The following is a 24,145-nucleotide window of genomic DNA, read 5'->3' as shown; positions in this document are numbered from 1 at the left end:
CCAATAGCTTCTAATACTATACCGTTTTTAGCTGCTGAAATTTACTTTGGCTCTTTTAAATCAATGTACACCGTAAAATAGCTTTTTATTATTGGGAAATGGTTTAAACTCGGAATGTATGAACCTTTCTATAACTTTTTTTTTTACTCCCTTTATCGTAATATGCCTCAAGTGAATCGTCACATAAAAGCCCAGATTTATTAGTGTTCATCATATTTGTTTTGTTACCTTTATCTTAAATGTTAAATTTCCTCTCATTTTATTTTCCACGTCTTTGCACATTTCCGGAAAACTAATCAGCATTGTTATGTTGTCCATAGTTGGTTGATGTGTTCTCTTGTTTATTATATGTCTGATCTCGCGACGAGTGAAATTTTGCTTTATTATTGTTAATCTTCCATCCAGGGGCGGATCCAGGTCCGACTTCTAGGGGGGGGGGGTTGTCATACTGCTACTTTTAAGGGCTCCAAACTTTGGGATTTGTTTTATTTATATATATAAAATAAGAAGGTGTGATATTATTGTTTTAAATGTACATGCCCCAACTGAAGATAAGGATGACGATATAAAAGACAGTTTTTACGAAGAAGTGGAACGGATATTTGACCAACTCCCGCGATACCATATAAAAATTCTATTAGGGGATTTCAATGCGAAGGTAGGACGAGAGGATATTTTCAAACCGATTATAGGGAACGAAAGTCTGCATAAAGAAAGTAATGACAACGGTGTTAGACTCGTGAACTTTGCAACATTTAAAGACCTAATCGTGAAGAGTACAAAATTCCCACATCGCGACGTTCATAAATACACTTGGACATCACCAGACGGAAAAACACACAACCAAATTGATCATGTTTTAGTAGATAGAAGAAGGCAATCTAGCATAATTGATGTCCGGTCGTTTAGAGGGGCTGATTGTGACACTGACCACTACCTGGTAGTAGCAATAATACGAGAGAGGTTATCGTTGAATAAAAGTAATATTCATTGTCCGAAAACGGAGAGATTCAATTTAAAGAAATTAGAAGAGAGACAGGTAAGAGAGAAATACCAGATTGAAGTTTCGAATAGATTCTCGGCTTTAAAAGATTCGGAGTGCACTAGCGTTGAGGATACCTGGATTGAAATTAGAGATAGTATTAAAATTTCAGCAAAAGAAAAATTGGGACACGCGGAAATACGTAGGAACAAACCATGGTTCGACCAGGAATGCATTAAACTAGCAGAGAAGAGGAAACAGGCAAAATTACGCTGGCTACAAAATCCTAATGAAACTTTCAAAACTTTTAGAACAAAGAAACGCGATTTTCTGAAAGCTAAAATTAAGGAACTTGAAGATAATAGTAAAAATAAAAACATACGGGACATGTATAAGGAAATCAACGAATTTAAGAAAGGCTATCAACCTCGTGCTTATATATTAAAGAAATCTGACGGTACAGTTCTCACTGACACGGATAGCATCTTAAATAGATGGAAAGATTTCTTTGACGATTTGCTTAACACGCAACCAAAAACTAGTGTGCGTGGAGAAAAGGTGATACACACCGCAGAACCGTATATTCCAGAACCCAACCGAATAGAAGTAGAAACCGCTATAAAGAAATTAAAGAAACACAAATCTCCGGGTGTAGATAAAATTCCGGCTGAGTTAATTTTAGCTGGAGGCGAGAAATTGTGGAACAAGATACACAAACTCATTCTCCTTATCTGGAACAAGGAAGAATTGCCACAAGAGTGGAAAGAATCAATCATTGTTCCAATTCACAAGAAAGGCGACAAAACTGACTGTAATAACTATCGAGGCATTTCTCTTCTGTCAACATCCTATAAAATCCTTTCAAATATTCTGTTAGCAAGACTGGCCCCATACGCAGATGAAATTATTGGAGATTATCAGTGCGGATTTAGACGAAATCGATCAACTATCGATCAAATATTTACCATTCGCCAAATACTCGAAAAAAAGTGGGAATACAATACCCCAGTACATCAACTATTTATTGATTTTAGAAAAGCGTACGACTCGGTTAGGAGAGAAACATTATACAACGTTCTTACAGAACTTGGAATACCGAGAAAGCTAATTAGATTAATTAAGATATGTTTAAATCAATCACAAAGTAAAGTGCGGGTAGGAAAATTTTTGTCCACGAGCTTTCACGTCGAAAATGGCCTGAAACAAGGAGATGCGTTGTCGCCATTATTATTTAACTTCGTTCTGGAATACGCTATAAGGAAAATCACATATAGCAACCAGGGCCTAGCGTTGAACGGTATCCACCAGGTTATGGCATATGCTGATGATGTAAATTTAATAGGGGATGATAGGAGAACAATAGAAAGAAATGCAGAGATTTTATTAAACGCTTGCAGGGACATGGGTTTAGAAGTAAATGCAGAGAAAACTAAATACATGGAAGTGCGTCGGGACCGGAATACAGCAAATTATGGACGCGTTAAAATATTAAATAATACTTTTGATAAAGTGCATAGTTTCAAATATCTAGGATCAATATTAACAGAGGAAAATCATATTCACGAAGAAATTAAATGTCGACTAAAAGCAGGGAATTCGTGTTACTATTCGGTTCAAAATCTCTTGTCGTCGCGAATTCTGTCGAGGAATTTGAAACTTAAAATATACAAAACGATAATTATGCCTGTTGTTCTGTATGGCTGCGAAACATGGTCACTTACTCTGAGGGAAGAACATAGACTGAAAGTATTTGAGAAAAGATCCTGAGACGAATATTCGGACCCAAGAGGAACGGGAATGGGGAATGGCGGAAACTTCATAACGAGGAACTACATAATTTATATGGTTTACCCAACATTGTTAGGGTCGTCAAGTCTAGGAGGCTTAGATGGGCGGGTCATGTAGCTAGAATGGAAGAAAGTAGAAACGCTTTCAAAGTCTTGACTGGAAGACCAATCGGAAAACGACCATTAGGAAGACCTAGGCGCAGATGGGAGGACAATATTAAGATGGATCTCGCAGAGATTGGAATACAAAGTAGAAACGGGATCCAATTGGCTAAGGATAGAAGTCAGTGGAGAACTTTTGTGAACGCGGCATTGAACCTCCGGGTTCCATAGGCCATAGAGTTAGTTAGTTAATATAAAATAAGAAGGTTTCCTCTTCTGGGGGGGGGGAGCGATCGCCCCGATCGTCCCCCCCTGGATCCGCCCCTGCTTCCATCACTGATTTCTTTTATGACCTGGTTTACTCAAAAATAGCACAAAAATACCTTACTCTACACACTTTGATTTTCCGCAAAATTACGTTTCTTCATTTCTTCTTCTGCAAGCAAACGAGTTCTCACAAAATCGTACCGTAAATTTTCAATAATTTCCAAACCTGTAAGCACAGTCTCGTATGATTTCGGCACTGACAAAAGAACGTAGTTAACTTTTCCTTCTGACAAAACATAATCTGAATTCTTTAGGTCTATTATTTTTATTATTATTATTACAGTTGCATGAAATATTCAGTCAATTTGTCTCGTTAGTTATATTTAATTTCACTTAACTTTCCGCGTAAAAATAGCCTACGTTTTAAGCTCTTCTTTTGGGAGTTGTCCTCTAAATTCTTGTACATGAAATATTCTGTATCTTTTATCTCGCAAGTATTCTAGCTGACTACCAACAACTGCTTCTTTATGGTAGCTTGAGCTTTTGCTGCGAGTATTGCGTTGGTTTCATTAGCATTAAACATTTCATCTTCTATTGCTTTTAATACTCCAGCTTCTCACAAAATACTTTCTACTCTAAATTACAACGCATTAAAGTTTTCGCCTGCAAACGGTGTAATAACATGTTAGTCTCTCAGTAGCACTGCTACCATTTTCGTTGTTTTGGATTTTACACTTCACGATTTCATTAACTGTCTGCGGGTCCTGGGCCCATAACCCTAATAAAATTAGCGCTTTCTGTCTGTTGTGTAGGAGCAGTTATTGTTGCTCATATTTCATACAAACACAACATTTCTTCTTATTAATGAATACATATATTGTACACAACTCAACATTACAAAAAATAATAAAATAAATATAATAAATAACAAATAAATAAATACATAAAACTGCACCACGTTCCTCGGTACCCACCACTTACAAGGTTGCCAACTACAGAATTCTGTATATATAGAAAAAAAAATCATTATTCCTATATTCATCGGGATGTTTCATAACAACATACATTAAAAAGATAAACAGGAAAGGTGTAAGAATGACGAACTGCAATATGAAAGAATGAAATGAAATCTTTTAAGTTTTACGTCCCAGGCTTATGTCGACTAGACTAAAGGAGATGGTGATGATGAGAAAGGAATGAAATGGTGATTGAAAAAAGTGGGAGGAAACGGGACAACTCCGAGAAAATTCACGAACACGGTGTTTGTCCACTACAAAGTTCACTTGGCGCGAGCTGAGATTGAACCAAGGACCCCACGGACCAGAGGTGAACGCTCTACCACTGAGCCACCGCGGCCCCAAACTGAAAGATGATATTGAAGAATTTATTATTCGATTATCACCATCATCATCGCTGTCTTCTCAATCTTCACTATCTTTAGAAGAAGGAATCAGTAATGAAAGTGTGAAAGGAATGATCTCTTTGCAAATCTTACAAATATTGGTTTGTTGAAACAAAATCTCAGTGTTATTCGTTTCTCTTGTCTGTATTTGAAGGCGTATCTTATCCTTGATCCTTTATTTCATTCTCTTTTTTCTTTAAACCGGGAGATGTTTGTATTCCGTAGAAGAAACAAAATTTCTGGTCAAAGACTGACGGTGATCCCTTATCCTTTCTGCTCTCACTTACATTGAAAGAAATGCGGCAGCGCTATCTACGTAAACTTCTCGCAACTAATCTTGAACAATCTGCAGTACAAAATTTATCAGATATTATAGACATATGGACGACATTCCTCTCGTGTATGAAAATGAAACATAATTAACTTGTTTCGAAAATATCCTAGATAATGATCACCATAAATATAGGTGACGGTAGAAAAGCAACAAAACAAAATATTTTTCGATGTTTTAATATACAGTAAAACAATAAATTTTACATGGAGGTATAAGGAGAACTAACTATAGATTTAAAGTTATCTACATCCTTTCTAAATGAAGGCTAATGTATAAAAATATTCCTTCGGTGGGGCTTTGCCTCTTCACTCTGAAGAATTAAAAACAGGAGATTAGACTTCAAATGAAAATCGAGGGAAAAAAGTGGATAGCCCTCTTTCACAGTGAACTATTGAAAATTGCCAAGAAATGATAAATATTCTCTTTCCATAAAATAACAAACGAAAAATTAAATGAAATATTTAAGTTTAACGTCCCACATTATGTCCTTTAGGTTAAGGTTGGTGAATGATGCACGTGAAAGATGATGGAAGAATTGGTGGAATGAGAATGTGGAAGGAAACGGGGAGGTAGTACTCCGAGGAAACGAACGGGCACTATGTTATCCACACCAAACTTTGTTTGGCCGGGAATCGAACTATGAACCCCATGCACCAGAGTTAAGCGCGCTACTAATGAGCCACCGTGTCCCTGATACCAAATGAAGAATGGATGTTTGTACTGAACTCACATAAAGTTAATAAACATTAAAAAAGAATTTTTAGAAGATTTGAAATAAATATGGCAGTAAAACCAGGCAGAAATATAAAGAAAAACTTTATTCGGTACAAAAATTAATTTTACAGAATAGTTACAAAATGTGGAATCAAACCGTGTAGTGAATCTTAAGTTGGTATGCAAAAATAAATATAAACACAAGAATTAAAGAACATATCAGAGATGATAGTAGTGAGTCCTCCTGTTAGGTTTATCCCAGCGTGAGCCTTTCTATTTCAACTATGCCCCTTCTGACGCTGCTGTCGATATGTGTTTTCCCCTACCTCCCTCGAAAAAGGAGGGATAAGTTGCTGCGGCCGACATCTTTCAATTGTTAGATGCGGAAGCATTGCCACAATGAATTATTTCACGGGCTTTGTTGTGGTCTATCTTATTAGCCACTCTCAGTAGTCTAAGTTCTTCCTCGTCAAGATCAAGCTACTGAATGACAAATTGGCAACACAGCTGAATCCATTCACTTCTTTTCCCTAAACAAAGGGAAGGTTTCCTCCGTCAGAGGGTGGCGGGGGTTGGGCCGAAGTATAGTTCACATAGTTTCCGAGGGCACAGGTGGAATAGACAGGCTCTACCAACATAACATAAATGAAATTACACAGTAGTTTTATGAAACATTGAAACCAAACAGTAACATTGAAAGAAAAGTAGTGAAGGTTTTTTTATCAAAACAAAATTCCCCAAATTAAATTTGGAGTAGGATGATTAAGATAAGATTGGAACCTAGTAAGCTCGTGTGCCTGTTAGACACCTAAATGATAATAACCCTGAAAAGAAAAACATGTAGGTGTGCAGAGAATACATGAACTGGTTTTTAAAATCCTTTTTAACTGAGCGGAGCAATTATTATTATTATTATTATTATTATTATTATTATTATTATTATTATTATTATTATTATTATTATTATTATTATTATTATTATTACAGTGAAACCTCTGAATAATGGACACCAATGGGACATGCATTTTTGTCCGTTATTGAGAGGTGTCCGTTACAGAGAGGTTATAGACATTTAATCTCATAACGGTAATTGTGTGTTATAATATGCAGTAAATACATTGTGTATGAACGTAAGTACGTAAAATCCAATATGAAAATACTCTATTTAGTATGTACTTGAATTACTGGAAGGGATGAAGGAAAAATTCATTTCTGTTAAATAATATTATTGCTGTGGGATGTGTTAATATATTCGTATAAAGGTACTGCAAAAGATAATGCGGGTATGTTAACTTTCTTAAGTACATGTCATTACCCTGTAAGCGTTTCTCATTTATTTCAAAATCTCAGAACCTTCTGAAAAGATGCGTTAGGAACCAAGTAATCGACTAAACTCTTTTGTTTAGTGAAAAATGCATATTTTTTCCTCTACAAGGGTATAAAAGTCATTAGCAAGTGTCCTCTGAGAATCCTCAGTACGGTTGCGAAAGAAACGCGCGCGCGCGTGTGTGTGTGTGTGTGTTTGTACTGGTGCGGTATCTTCGTTGGCGGAATGAATGAAAAGGCATATGGGAGTGCATATTTTTATTGATCCAGCTCCAATCACAAAGAATACTTTCTTAGAGAAAGTGAAAAAGAAAGCCCGGAAAACTCCAACCCAGACTTGTTCCAGTATCATAAGTAAAAGAAAAATGTTGCTTTTCAAAAAAAAAAAAAAAAAAAAAAAAAAAAAATAGTAAGAGAGGAAACATTGCTCGTTGAAAAAGTTATTGTAAAACAATGTTTGTTTTGTTATCTATGAAATTGTCGGGAAAGATGGAAGGCCCAAAGGCAAAAGGATTAAATTTGTTAGAGAAGGGAAGATTGTTCGCATAGAATTCTTGGCCATACGACTGACCCTGCATGAGTGTTATCGCGTATTGAAGGTTTTCTAGGATTTCCACAAGAAAGCAGTTCATTGCGGGCAGAAAAAAGAATAATTTCAAATTCAGCTTGAAGCTGTTCTGTTTGATGGTTCACCAGGTCTAGACTTCATGATAGATATACTTGTGAGGAATAATATATCGCAGAACTGAGAATAATTTCTGTCCGTTATGAAGAGGTTATTGAAACGTCTGGGGAAACTAGGACTGTCCGCGTCCGTATCTGAGAATGTCCGTAAATGAGAGGGTTTTGTTCCATAAGGGAACATATAATTTTGCCGGGACAAAAAATTGTGTCCGTATTATAGAGGTGTCCGTTATTGAGAGGTGTCCGTTAAGGGAGGTTTCACTGTATAATAATAATAATAATAATAATAATAATAATAATAATAATAATAATAATAATAATAATAATAATAATAATAATAATAATAATTATTATTATTATTATTATTATTATTATTATTATTATTATTATTATTATTATTATTATTATTATTATTATTGTTGTTATTATTATTATTATTATTCAATAATTTTTAACCAACATTTTAATCATTGCAGCTGGTTTATATATTTCGGTCTTGTCTATAGTTATGCATTGTTGAGTCGTGTTTCATTTATGTTTAGTTTCCTTTTAATTAGTGCTTTCGTTGCATGGTAACGCAGCTTCCAAAAATAATTTTGCCTAAACTGTTTGTTTATTACCTTTAATTGTTAAATTATTTCACAAGTGTGAAAATAACATCTACATATTGTAAATATAGCTTACCTTTGTAACTAATGTAATATCAATTTCTATTAGAGATTATGAATGAATGAATAAAAAAGAAATTTGAAGACTGTACTAACAGGAATTTTGAAATTTAATACTTGTCGGTTAGGACTTTGTACGAATTACAAGGAGCCATCCAAAAACGCCCTTTTAAGTTCTTCCTTGTGGACATTGCAGGGAATTCTCTTAACTATTGTTTCAACTAAAGGAATGAAATGAAATTTCTAGTTTCAGGTCCAACGATTATGCCTCGAGGCTAAAGGAGACGGTAATGATGAGAGTGGAATGAAGAAAGTGGGAGGAAACAAGAGAACTCCCAAAAAATCCAACAAACATAGTTTTTGTCTACCACAAAGATTATTTGGCGAGAACTGGGATCGAACCAGGGAGCTCATGCACCAAATGTAAGCGCTCTACCATTGAGAAACCGCTGTCTTATTTCAACTAAATTATTGCTCTTTTTGTTTTTTTCTTTCTTTGAATTTTAATAGTCGTAATTTGTATTTTAAATTATAGTATTATGAGGCTTTTTTTCTTTCTTTCTGTTTTTTCAGAAATTAGGAACATTTGGTTACAATCCTCTCGTTGGAAAATGTGATTTCTTGTGCAAAGATGGTTTTGATCCGCATGCAGTAATGTACGGGTTTCATTTTGCATTGCCTTTCTTTATCATAATTGTGTCTTATACATCCATCTATATTTACATCAAACGAAGTACAAGAAACGTTCAAAGTATAGGGTAAGTTTCTGTAATAATGTACCAAATATTTAAACAAAATAATTACGTTGTGTGAACAAGTTGAGTGTAATGAGATGGTAAAATGTTTCGTTATTAGAAAGAAATATAAAAAAATATACTACCTAGGTAAATTGGAGTTTTTTTTTAAAAAAAAAAAAATTGGAATACAAGGAATACGTTTATATTTGTATTTATTTATTTTGTAAAGTATATATTTTCTGTAATGAATGCATGGTAACACGATAACTTTCATAATGTGTATGTGTAAGGGCAATGGCGTAATTAGTTTTACTGCGCCCTGGATCGATCATCGATTTACTCATACCCAGTATATATATATATATGTATATATATATACTAACATTACACAAAGTTATTTTTATTAAGGAACCTAAAGTTTTTACTTATCTTTTTCCTAAGTTATCACTACCTACTTAATATGAATTATGTTCATAGGAAATTAAATTAAAAATGGTTTACTGTACTTAATCGACACACAATCATAATCAACGTCTTGCGAATAAAATCAGAACAATAAACACACTGCTGAACAAGACTGCACTTATTTAATATAAAAACACATTTACACGTGATGAGGTACGTCTGATGAGGATCTTGGATAGAAGATCGAAACGTCACGTGTAAATGTGTTTTTATATTAAATAAGTGCAGTCTTGTTCAGCAGTGTGTTTATTGTTCTGTACTTAATCGAATTTAATAAAAAAAGAACGATAATAATAAAATAAAATAATACAATTATACAATAATAAAAAGATGGTAATAAAAACTGTTTTTTTTATATTTTTTATGGTAATCCTGGATTCTCTCGTGTTGAACAACATGGCTTTTCTCAATGCCACCTCCAGAAGGGCGGAGATAAGTACGTATTATGAAGCACTGCAGTCCACATTTTTAGTTAGCGAACGAAATATCGAAAAATGTCTCAAGTTTATTTTTCAGACCTGCGCTCCCCTCAAAACTTCCTGGATCCACCTCCGGTATCGGCTGTTGCCAATTAATTACTAATAGTTATAGTGTACTTTCTGAAATGTTTTCAAACCTTCTTTGTATAATGAACAATTTTCCGTATTCTTTTTTTCGCCCTTGCGCTTTGGAGCAACTGTTTCACTCGCTCCATTGTAGTTACGCCACTGCGTAAGAGCACTACTGTGCAGTTAGAGGTTCTTAGCTCTGGAGCTGAGATAACAATACAAAAATGAGGATGATTCTACAAAATGTTTGACTTAGGTATTGGAATCGTGATCTGAGTTGCATAAATGAAATAAAATCACGAAGAACACTTACAAAAGATAGATTGTGATGTTGAGGGTGACAGAGGGGCTAAGAAAGTATTAGCAAGAGGAAAGACAATTCTACCACAGTACCTCTTTTATGTTGATTGGTACACATTGATGTTGCTCCTCCGACGTTGCTCTCTACACCTGCTTAACGATTTGTCGGCGACGAAGGCTAGGCTGAACAGAAGTCTTGCCGTCATTTTCTCCAAAGGCAAAACTACGAAGAAACGGAGCCAACTGCTAATTGCGTCGAAATGATATAGAACGTTGATCACATCATGGATTAGCTACTTCCCACATCTTAGGAGATTTTGCTTCTGCGACGATGAACTTCTTGCTTGCCTTTCCAACTTAGACAAAGATAAGGACATCTTGGATAAATTTCACAGGTCGATTCGCTCAGCTTTACGACATCATCACATCAAGAAAATCAGAATCGCAATTCATCATATCCTAACGTGTCCCTTGGTTTTGTTTTCAAACATTGGTCAATGTTTCCTTGTTCATTGATACCCGTGACGTAGAAATGAAAGGTACTGTGTGTAAAGCAATGTCACATTAACTTGTGATCTCAGAAATATGGAATAAGAGGTAATTAACCTACTTAATTTATTTCCATTGATTCTTTCAATGATGAAAAAATAAGCTAATATTATTAAAAGAACTTCTTTTATGTCTGGATGACAGAACCACTGTATTTCAAAAGTAGTGACAGTTCTGATACAAATTGACTTTCAAAATAAAGCTTAAACAATTTCCAATATCTTATATTCACACTACAGTATCTTTCACAATAAAGTTATACTTTTATTGAGAAAATGTTTTTTTCATTTTCTGGTGGAAAAAGCTCTCTGCTCATGATTAAGTAGAATAAAGTAAAATATAGCATTATGTTATTAATCATGCACGATTTCCTCTGTAATTCTGGCTTGTACAAGATATATTTCCTAACCATGTGGTTTTTAATATGTATGCAATAGCGTAGCTAAGCCATTTGACACAGGGTGTTATGTGTAACTAATATTGAAATGTCATTTCTGTCAAAGATTTTGTTACTTGATCAACATAAAAATAATAATAATAAGCTAGTGCAAATGAGAGAAAAACTAAGAGAAATTATACAAGAAAACAATGGTTTGAGTTTAGGTTTTCAATCAAAAAGTACTTGTGTTATTAGCAAATCATTAGATTTAGTAATAAAATTAGGCAAAAATGCCTACATTCTTGGTTTTCACATTCCTCGAAATATCATTCGTTTCACTCTTACTACGCCACTGTATGCATGTACTTTTGGGGGAATTTACAATATGAGTAAAGATTTTATGAAATAGAATATTTGATTTGATTGCATGACTGTGAGTCACAGATCAAAGGAAAAGTGATACACCTAAATATGATACTTAAAAATTGCCAAGTGATAGTCAGGATGCAATACTTGCACTAATTGCAACTTGTAAGGCTTCATATTCACATGTTGTTTAAGAACATTGTTAAGACATTTCAAGTTCAATGCTTGACCATTGTGTTTATTTGCTATGGTTCCGTCAAATACATCTCAGATACTCTTAATATTGTCTTCTGACATGCATGGACAACCAATGCTTTTATACTTGCACGTGCATCCTTTTTCTGCGATTTTTTTTTATTCCGCTCGTAAATTTGCTTATGACGAATGGGCTGTTTCTTGAGCTGTCGGCGGTAAACTTACTTGAACAATGGACTCATACTTAGCAAATTGCATAACACACAGTGACTTCTCTTGTGGTGCTGTCGTCATTTTATTACAAGCACCAACAGCACTCTGTGGCGGTGGTGATAGTTTTAAACTTTGAATTTTCCTGTACCCAGTAATGTGCGAAATGTGTTTCTATCTTAGGTTTCTATGAAATAAATTCTTAAAATCTGCTCTTTCTTTTTGAAACACGGTGTACGAAATATAAAAATAAAATCATTCAATTCTTCCAATTCTATGAAGTCAGTTTCGAAATCATGTTGGTTAATTCCCCTGCATTCAATTATGTCAGATAATTCATAGGGCTATATGTCTATAGACAATTACAAATCTATATCTGGAAGAATATATAAATGTAAAAAATAATCATTAAATATTTAATTTATTATAATACCAATTAAATAGTTTTGAGAAATTTAAAATGTTCTATATTTTCTCTTACAGATCACTTGGATCAATAACACGAACATGCCTTCAGAAAAGAGACCTAAGGTTGACATATACTATGTTTCCCCTTTGCGTGGCATATGTCTGTTTTGTAGGCCCCATGGCTATGCTAAATACAATAGACAGTGGTGTCAACTATCCTACACTTCATTTGGTGCTCTTCTGTCTCTATTGGTTTCAGTATTCAGTAAACTGGCTCATTTATGTCGTCCGAAACAAATGCTATCGAAAAGCTTACAAGGACTTTCTGGTGGATTTGTTGTCCTACATTTGGAGGCCTTTTAATAAAATATTAACAAAAGAACCCACAAAAGGGCCATTTTCCTCAATATCTATGATCGAAAGTTCACGACACATTGGCGAGGAAAAGGATACTCAAAATTGCTTTTCTTGTACTTCTTCAGTAGAAAACAGGAGTTATAATCGAGATTATACCACCTATAATCGATGACATTTGTCAGTATATTTTTAAATAGTAAATGCACTAAACTAAATTCAAATACAGGTACAACACGAACATATAGAGGCTATTTGGAGCAAAGTGAGCATATAGATTCCAATAAATAAAGATGTTTTCTTGTGTCTTAAGTAGTTTTATGAGAACGCTGAGATATGAAGTTGAAAGAATAAAATAGTAATTCGTGACTTAATATATATTATGAAGACGGCGTAGTATGTGTTGAGCTGAAAATGCTTCGAAATGAAATAACATACTATCTGTTCTAAGAATTACTATGTAGCATTTGTAGATAGTAATAGACAGTTATGGTACTTATTATGTAAAGAGTTGGAGGAAAGTTAGCCTCAAGTAATTTAGAGTTTGTTGTATTCAAATGTCCATTCTATATTCATTATTATACGTAAAATAAGGTCTTGTTGTATAATAGTAGAGCTATATTATAATAATAATATAATAGAGTGAACAACATATGACTTTTGAGAAATTAAAGGATATTTATTGTCGTGAAGTGCACTATAAAAAAAAAATAACGTAGATTTAAGACAGTTAATAAAGCTGCATTACGGGACAAAAACTAGTGTAAACGCAAAACGTTGCAGGTTTCGTCTTCAAGCAAAATCAATAACAGAATATAATTAGTTTTATCTTACAAGAAAAAAAGACAAAAATAATCTTTTATATGTAAATTCATGCATATCAAGGGAAGTGCCCTGCATGGAGAAGAGTTTGCTTCAAATGTGGTTAAAGCATTCTTTTAGCTTCGGCTTATTCAAAAGTTAACTGGGCTGTAATGATCCAACCTCAGCTAAGTAAATTTCTATGGAAGAAGATGGCGATAGATCTGGGAATATTGTTCAATCCCAGGTCTATATTGTTGAATTTTATAATTTAGATGAGCTAATTCAGTTAGATCCAATGACTATCGTCGATAATCAAAGTGTTGATTGGGGAAGTTGTAGTCAGTTCACATTATTACATGACGGAAAATGAGGTGTTTAAAGGAGTTACCGAATGCTGTGAATTTTAATAACATTGTTGGAGATCGTTGTATAAGTTGTGTTGTTTCTAACGGGAAACAACTAAATTTTTTAAGAACGAAAAAGGGTTGTTTTAAAGTTGTTTTTTAAAGGCATACACAAAAGCATTAGATAGAAGAAGATTAAAAATACACGGGTTTTCAAAATCTGAGCATAATGACTATTCGAGAACTAGGGCAAGAAGAATGTAACCAAATCACATACCAACACACCACACAAACCCACATGGAACGGGACACATTTGCATGAACTATGCTAGGAGGAAGACACACAACACAAACGTAAAACACAATGTCTTCCGTAGTTAGGTAGTCGTCCACCAGGTTGGCTCGATGAGGACGGACATTGTCATCTATGAATAGAAACTGGGGCAACTGTGCCCCTGGAAAGCCATACATAGGCATGTAGAACCTCATCCCTGTATCTCTGGGTAGTGATGAATCCTATGAGCAGTTCCGTGTGACTATTCATCATCATGCCTGCCCAGATTAGTATGTCACTACCACCATACAGATCTCTTTTCATAATGTTCGTGGGTTTAAAGCGGGTTACTTGTTCTCGTCAGATCAATATGTGATGGAAATCGCTCTGGGAACTGTATCAAGATTTATCCGTGAACAGTACGCGATCTTTTCATTGTGGACCCTTGAGTCAGTGAAACACTTCTTACTAGTTGTCGGGGATACAGACTACTGGTACTCAATCTCCGGTAGACAATTTGGCGAGACATTATAACCTCTGGGACGATCAAGCTCCGCTGAGAGTTGTCTTGAAAATATAGTTCAGTTCTAACGTGCTGTTACGTCCATACATTGGTCCTGTTGTGGAGTTGTCACACGTGGATGACTTCCTCCGGGCTTACGGCTGGCGTCTCCTATGTCAATAAACTGTTTCCACAATCTGAACTTGACACTTTCTGGCACACTGACTGCTCGTGTTACGAATGTCTGTATCACCTCATTTCAAGAATCCGATGATGCGATCCTTCGTAAACACGTTTAAATGGCTTTATGCCATATTCCTGTTGTATTTGTATAATGCCATATTCAACTCGGCGGTAACCTTTGCTAATTATAACAAATCTACACAGAATGCTTGCATTTCGGCTGCAAGGCGTTTGATTTCTTCCAATAGAGGGCTTAACGTGGCGCTTCTGATGTCCACTTCAATGCGCCTCACAAACAATACAGCGCTTCTGGTGTCTACATCAATGTTCGTCACATTTCTTATGCTCGTGACACTGTTCTAGGTCCTTATGTGCATTAAACTTAAGTTTTAGACACCATTGTGTATATACCGTTGTATATTAGGCAAGCAGATAATACAAGAAGAAAGCAAGGTTTCTATAGTTAGGAAAAACCAGAAAAGTTGCTCGAAAGATTACTAAAAGTTGAAAAACAGTCGGAGGACTTAAAATAAGAGAAAGAATTTGAACAATAAAAGCAAAAAGAAACGGTATGAGTTCAACTCACCCTCTGAAAAACTAAGAATGAGAGTGTTGTGAGGGCAGAGTAGTACGTATTGAGGTGGAAGTTATTTTAGCATGAAGTAACATATTACCTATTTTAAGAGTTGTTATAGAGCGTCTTAGTCTTAACTGATATGTGCTTGTTCGGTATAGCGTTAAAAAAATATGAACCTGAAATGATTGAAGATTTGTTGCGTTTGTTTAGTGTCCATTCTATATGTATTATTATGTAATATTGTTTTGAGGTAAAATGTGTAGACGTTATAAAGTTGTGTGTATAATAGATCTGTTACAATAAAGAGAAGAATACATGGAAGTTGGCTTATTTGCAGATATCTGAAGTCTTACCTGTATACTTTACATATTGATATTCGGCCTCCTTCCTTATAATTATAAGATAGATTAAATAAAATTTCCAACTCAATAAATAATATTGGAATATCTTTGTGGAATAAGAATAGCAATATATTCAATTCCATCATCGTAAGAATATTTGGACAAACTGTAATTAACTTTAACAGATACAAAATATAATATAGCTTAAAATTATACGTATATTTATGTCTTATTCCAATGTTAAATGTATTAATGGTGTAGATAGTATTTTGTTCAAATTCATAGAAGAAAGCGCCTTTTGACAATAATAAGTACACACGCATTTGCTATTTTCGTATCCTCATGGTCACAGCAACGGATTTCCGTGTGTATGTTTACAGATTTATATCCTACTTAGAGATTAATATCTTAAAGAAAAATGCCGGTAGTGGTTTGGATCACACTTTACTAGTCAATGTGAATTTAATATATATATATATCATTAATCATGCTGTTTTTCATTTTCTATCGGATATTTCTGCCAGGAGCGAATCCAGGACAGACTTCTGGGGTGGAGGGTTGTCATACTGCTACTTAGAGCTACTTTTAAGAGCTCCAAACTCTGGGATGGGTGTTATTTATATATAAAATGAGAAAGTTTCCTCTTCTGGAGGGGGGCGATCGCCCCTCCTGGATCCGCCCCTGATTTCTACAATGAAAGAAAAGAGAAAAAGAAAACATCATTTGTTTCTTCTTAGATTTATCTACAGCTTTAGACTTAGTGTTTTATAATAAACCACATTATTAGTCAAATTAAATTACTGTGATTTAAGGGGTCTAGATCTGAGGAATTTTTATCTTAATTAAAAGGCAGAAAGCAATTTCGTGAAATCAAATCCACTGTATATTTCTTTCACATTCCACAAGGCTCAAGAGTAGGACTGATCCATTCCATGCTGCTGGACGTTGCTGACTTTGCTACTGTAATAAACAATCATAATACTATAAAGTATTCTGGTCATCCAAATCTACTTGTAAACTTACCAAATGAAGAACAAAAGTTAAGTCAAGTTGCTCATAAAATTTTCGAGCAATTAAGAAATTGACATCAAAGAATGTACAGAAACCGTATTAACTGAGGAAAGCATTAACCAAACAACCAAGTAGGTTCTGTCCTTCATAACTCTGGTATTGCAGAAGAGCACAAAGCAAAATCGTTAATAATTACAATAATTGTTTACTTCAACTCACAAGCATCATGCATTGCTTTTATCTTAAAGTAAAACAGGTAAGTATAATTGCCTTCTACAAGTATGTCAATTATATTTATGCCATATTATACCAAATGTATAACTATTAGCTACCTTAAAATTCTTGTTAATATCACAATTAAAATGAGATATTGCGTTCTTTGTTCGATACTCTTCTTCAGGTTGGACACAGTACTTTGTACTATATCCTCTCATTCACTGATTGCAAATATGATCAATAATGTTACAATAAATCATTATTTATGTAAGTACAAGATCTTTGTTCTTACTGTTTTAATATTTTTCATTCCATTCTGTTCCCTAAACAGAAGAGTATTTCTGTACGCTGAAATTATAGTTTCACTTTATTGTGTTTTGTTATACGTAGGGATGCACGCGAGACGCAAGAAGTCTCATCTCGTCTCGCGTCTCGTCTCGCATTCGCGAGACGACAGTGAAGATTTTCTGCGAGACGCGACGAGACGCTGCGAGACTTCTCGCAGTCTCGCAACATTTATTAATTACATTTAATTGTATATTTAGTGATTCTACATTTATTGAGTTTTCTAAGTTGAGCGTTAATGCCTCCAGGAACAAAAAAAGTGATTGGGGCAATAGACATTTTATGAGATTTATTATTATTGAAGGTTGATTTTCAGAATTAAAGCCTTCTTTAGTTTCTAAACATCATTCTAAATACTGCAGTTAGTTCAACTGTATGATCTGGAAATTGATCCAGAAAGCTTTTTTCGTATCAAGTATAGTTTGCTGGATATTTTGATTCTCACAATTGTTAACATATTGCGTTATCCACAAGTCCGTTGACACAAGTAATGTTATTCCTTGCTGGTTGGTTTAAAGGGAGATAGGCGACAATAGATGGCAGCAGTGTTCTCCTACACAAGTAACGTATTTTTATATTTTCTCTGTTGCTTCCTCAAATTTAATGCTAGAGAGTTTAAACTTTCTGAAAAGAAAGTTCAAACCTATTCTAAGGGAACAATCCGTGTCAATTTTGGATATTGTGACGTTAGAGCATTCCTCGGACTAGAAGCAGGCAAAGACAAGGTTGAAATCCGGTTAAATAAAGACGAAGAAATTTACATATAGTAAAAGGATCCGGTTTTGGTTCAATGAGTTCAGAAAACATATACGGAATCCTAATTACATTCGCGACTTTTTTTCGGGGTAAAAATGTGCCGCCCGCATGGCATACTGGAAAATATTCCTGGCGACCTCTAAGCTGGAAAACAATGTTGGATCCAGCAACAATTTATGCTGGTTTTATTGTAAATTATGCTATTAATTTGAGGAAAATTAATGGTCCAGCAATCAAATTCCAGCTCAACTTTTCTTTTAATTTGGAGCGGAGGGGACACAAGTTTGGATACCTTGTTGAACTCTAGGTTCCGTCTCCTTAGGATGTTATGAACATTCATTCCATAGAAAGCAATGGCAAACCACCATGGATTCACCTTGCCAAGGAACTTTTAGGACAAATACCTACCTTCGGACAGAATATCACATCATCATTCATTAACAGCCATAAAATAACACATTGCAAAAATTTGACCCAGAGTATATGCGAGACTGCGAGACTATGCGAGTCTCACGCGAGACGCGAGATGAGACTCAAAATTTTATGCGAGACACGAGACGAGACTTCTGATTTGCGAGACGAGACCAACATTTGATGTTGCGAGGCGAGACGAGACGAGACTTTTCCATTTCTCGTCTCGTCTCGTCTCGCGTGCATCCCTAGTTATACGTATAGGATGGATCATGTATCTTGATTCAACATTGTAACTTAAACTAATGGACAAAAAAACGCTGAAATTTTGTATCGTCCAATTATCGGTACGGCATACTTTGTGATACCACAAGTTTAACAGCGTTGCCAACCCAAATAAAATTTATTTTTTCAAAAAGCATTACGCCAAGTTATTGCACACTTCAAAGCTACATGTTAAAGGAAAACATATAATATAACATTTATTATTTAGTATTACATGAACTAAGAGCGATACAGTATCAAAACATTCAAGTTTGGGTGGCATCTACAACAGTAATAACGCAAGTGAGACAGATGAGGCAATCAGTGAACTTTCAAAAGTTCGGTACTTTGGTGTCTAATACTATGATCATGATATTACGAATCTCGAATGAAGACGAACAAAATTACAGGGGATTGAAAATTTGGCTTTTTTCAAAAGTTTTTACTTCGAAAAACTGCTTAGATAAGTACGTCATCTAACTGCATAGATAACTTTCAATAGATAAGATCATAATACCGTTTAGCAATTCTATATCTCAAACTGTTCTGGAAATACGGTAAAGATGTAAAGTTTGCATCATTGCTTAAAAGTTTGTAATTCCGAGAACTTATAATTACTTCAATGTTATAGAAGCAAAGTAAATCAAAAATTATTTTAAAAAGTTCCCACAAATACCCCATTTTCAGCAATATATCAAATTTCACTGTTTTCTTCGTATCTCCCGAATAGTTTGAGATATCAATTTGCCGTAAAAGGCAGTAAGATCTTTATGTCTATTAGAAATCACGTATATAATTGGGTGCGATACTTGTCTAAACATTTTTTCTTCTAAGAGATACTTCTAAATATTGTCACTGGAAAATGCACCGTTCTAGTCTTTGAGCGGCATTTCCTACGAATGCTGTCTAACACTATTCATTCCAAGAGGCATAGAATACTCCCAGTATCAATAACACACGAATATGTGTTGCGGCAAATAGTTACAGGCATTTGCAACATGCACAACTTCTCTATATTCTCGTCTTTTAGAAAATAATAGTTCGAATCACCTTTCAAACTACTACCGTAAAACGGGGCTACTTTGACATTTAGGGTTACTTTGACATAGAGTGGGGCTACTTTGACAAATGAGCAATTCGTGCTTCCTGTGAGAATTGTTGCATATACTTTCATAGATAAAGGCTGATATGGTGTCCACGGTGCGAATTGCCGGAGGGGATGAGGGATTTCTCCCATTGTATTTCTACGCCCTCTCAATATCCTTCCTGTCCCCCAATATATAATATAAGGACTTCTAGATCCGCCACTGTTTATTCCCCCCAAAAATGAATAATCTAATTCGCACTCTGACGATATAGAGAGTGGATTCAATGTGTCCTGTGCAAAAAATGGATGTGTGGGTTTTGTAATGGTGGATCAAAAAATCCTCAACATGCTTGTTACAACTGTGATGTTGGCGACTAAGGTTTTTCTTTCCATTGTTACATGTAAAGATAACATACCGATACATATGTAAATATGTTAAAAGTAAAGTAAAGTAAATAAAAATAAAGTAGAGTAAAAAATAAAGTAACAATGTAAGGTAAAGCACCGTGTATGTTCAAAGTAAAAGATGTTAAAAGTAAAGCTTTAGAAAAACTTGTATAGTGGTGTATAATGATGTACCACAACAAAATAAAGATTTCGTGCTTATCAAGTATACAGCATACCGTACTTTACACATGACCAAAACAGTGTTTTATACACTTTACATAAATTCCATGTCAAAATAACTCCATACGTTGAGTAACTTTGACCTTATGCAGCAAATATATAAGATGTCAAAGTAGCCCCACCCCCGGGGCTACTTTGACCGGTATTTCTTAATTTCTTCCCGCCAAAACTTACTTGTAGAAACTTAGGTTTAGTAGTGGATGTGATAGTCTAGGTACCTATTGTTATGATGAGAATAGTATCATTCATTGGTTGCAGAAAGTGTCCCGTGTACACATCTAAACTAGTCCAAAACCTGTGAGTACGGTACTTGTTCCCACTGGAGCACTGCTATTTATTCTATGCCAATGATTTATATAAACCACAAGAATTCCAGGCATGAAACCTGGACTGAGTCACAAACTTTCTTCTAGGTGGAGGGCACGCTGGCTGTGTGGTAGAGCGTTTATGTCTGGTGCGTGGGCTCAGAGGTTCGATCCTCAACCAAGTAAATTTATGGTGAACAACCTCGCTTCGGTAGATATAACCTGGGTACATCATTACGATCCAGAGTCAAGCAACAGAGTATGCAGTGGCGGCACCATGATTTTTCTGCCCCCCCCTCCCCCGCCAAGAAATTCAAGACAATATCATCTGGTAAGGTTATGGACACGATTTTTTGGAGGATAGTAAGGGCGTACTACTCATTTATAATTATCTCCTGGGCCAAAAGACAATTACAGGTGACTATTATTCACAATTGATTACAAAAGTAAGGGAGAAATCAAGGAGAAAAGGAGACGGACGCTACACAGGAAAGTGCTGCTACTGCAGGACAATGCTTCTGCTCACAAAAGTCACCTTACCCCTGCGGCCGCTATTGCTGATGTCGAGTTTTAAATACTTGAGCACTCTCCCTACTCTCCAGATCTTGATCTCATTCGTGACTAAGCGGTAAGCGTACGAGCCTTTGGCGTAGGAGACCCGGGTTCGATTTCCGAAGGATCTCATGTTGTTCGGGTTCCACGTTAATCAGTAGGTATCGTCTCATATAGCCTAGCTGCTGAAAGGAACGTTAAAATCAGTTCAGCTCTCCAGATCTTGACCCAAGTGACTTTAACTTGTTCCTCAAGCTTAAACAGCACCTGCGAGGGACAACCCTAGTAGCAGAGACAACTTGCAAAACACTTGCTGTAAGCTTGCATTGAAAATCGGCAAGCTTGCATCCGGATCGATTGGAAAGTGTGAAAGCATACCGCAAGCTAGATTTCAGTAACGAAGTTACATGGGAACAACCTTACATTCAGTGTTCCATTCGAGCTTGATCCAAGCGTTTTACAAGTCAAGTCAATAGCCAATGACGGCCAGTGACGCTATGACGCTCTGCGAAGGATCTAAAGCATCGCTTGCAAGTACAACAAAAGTCAAATTGTATGAAAACATGTTTTTTCAAATGCAAGCGTAGAAAGCCAAAAGCGAAGGATGCGCCAAATAACCGAAAGCTTTCTTGCTACTAGCGAAAGTTTGCCAACGATGATCATGTTATGTAGGTTGTCAAAGAATGTTTCTAACATAGCTGTCATTTTTTAAAATTAGTATTCGCGCTCTAGAACATAGGTGGGAAAAGTGCATTACAGTGAAGGGGACAATGTGGGAAAATGACAGATATTATATGTTAAGGATAATAATTGTTGAATACCCATCGTATAACGAAGTTACATGAACTTGCAAACATCTTACATTGTACATATGAATCGAGTTTTGTTGAAAGGGTATCTGTCCAATTTTATGGCACATTCACTTTTTATTTTTTTTTTTTTCATTTTAGAAACTACTTTCCTAGGGCTACCGGTACTGAAACGGATTAGAAGACTGGCTGTATTTGCATACTAGGAATTTGGATGGCTGAATTAGTAACCGAAATATTACGAATTTTGTTCAAGGGGCTTGTAATATTCCAAAGTTTTCTTGAGAATTGATGACCTTGTATCACAACTCGATTTACATATAATGTGAGACTAATGTAGGATGTTTTTAATCATACGCTCAAACACGTTTGGAAGGTTAGATGCAGGTATTTCGGGTAATCTAACATAAACATTGTTGATAAGTTATTGATTTAATAAGTTTCTTGTTTATTAATATTGTCCTGTCTTTGTGCATGGGGGAAGGACAATGTCACATTTTGAATTATTGGATCTTCAGAACTAATTTTATCTCCTATTAGGTCTTATTTTATCCCTTCAGTTTCTCCCATTTTCTTCCTCATTCTCATTCCACTGCATAAGTATTCACACAATAATTATCCATGTCTTTTTACATAAAGGGCGTAATCTGGGACGTAAAAATAGAAATTTCATTTCATAAAATAATAGAAATGTCGGAACATTACACACAATAGCTGAAACATTGTTAATGCCTACTTGCAGAGAGATTCTGGAAATAGTCCTGGGTTCAGAAGCTGCTAGTGAAGTTTCAAAGTCTCTAGAGATGCACACGAGTAGAGTCGAGTTGATATTTAAGCCTGTCTCGACTCAAAAATATGTTTCTGTCTCGACTCGTATCTCGACTCGACTTGAACTCGAAACGTCTCGAAATTCGAGTCGAGACAAAATATACGAGTTAAAATATACGCATACATCAGCCAGAACATTATGTCGGTATGTCCACCTTTGGCACGGATGACGACGGCAACGCGTCTTGGCATGGACGCAATGATCCTTGGTAGGTCGCTGGACAAAGTTGGCGCCACATGTGCACACACCCGTAAATTCTGGGGAAGGGGGCGATGCGCTGTGAAAGATTTTCGAGACATTCGATTCGAGTCGAGATTTTTACGAGCAGTCTCGACTCGAAAATTCGAATCGAGAAATACGTTTGTCTCTACTAGTCTCGAATTTTACAAAGTGTGTCTCGACTCCTGCGCGTCCCTAGCTGTCTGTTCTCACGCAATTAGTCACTGAGATAATTTTTAACTATATATTTGAATGAACTAGGCTATTTGACGTTGACAAATTAAAACATTAAAAAGAGAAAGATTCAATTTCGAGAGAAGTAATTAGACTTGCAGACGTACAGGTAGATGGATATAGCCGTTCTATAGGACTTTCGATATTTGTGTAGAGTATAGTTTGGAAATATAATAACAGGTTGATTACATTACTCATTTATATTAACAGTGTAGTGTAATACGTTTTGGTGTGCTATATTGAGTTATGGAAAATTACGTGTACCGTGAGTTGAAAAGGGGTACACAGCACAGCTCTAGAATACCTCCGCTCGTCCGAGTGAGTAAAGTACGGGCTTTTGCTGCAAGGGCATCGTTTAGGGGAGACACAAGGGATGAAGAGTACCCGCAAGCAAAACCTGAAATGATGTTACTGTTTCCATGTATGTAGTCCTAGGTTCGATTCCCGCTGGGGTATAGGCCCTATGCCTCCGATACAAAAGCAAATAGTCATTCAGATCCCACTAAACAGTAGATTGCGTCTCATATAGCCTCAGTACTGAAAAGGGTCGTCGAACTCAAATGAATTCAGTCCAGTCTCTTTAGGCCTAATTTCAAGAATGAAGGAATACAGCGATCAAACAATACTAATATTTCTAAGAGTAAAATACATTTAACGTTACAATTTTGTGAAGAATGC

The sequence above is a fragment of the Thermobia domestica genome, chromosome 1, assembly GCF_964235325.1.
Source record: "Thermobia domestica chromosome 1, izTheDome1.hap1.1, whole genome shotgun sequence".
In the NCBI taxonomy this organism is placed as follows: Eukaryota; Metazoa; Arthropoda; class Insecta; order Zygentoma; family Lepismatidae; genus Thermobia; species Thermobia domestica.
The sequence above is the reverse complement of the archived record's forward strand: the minus strand, read 5'-3'. Positions refer to the sequence as shown.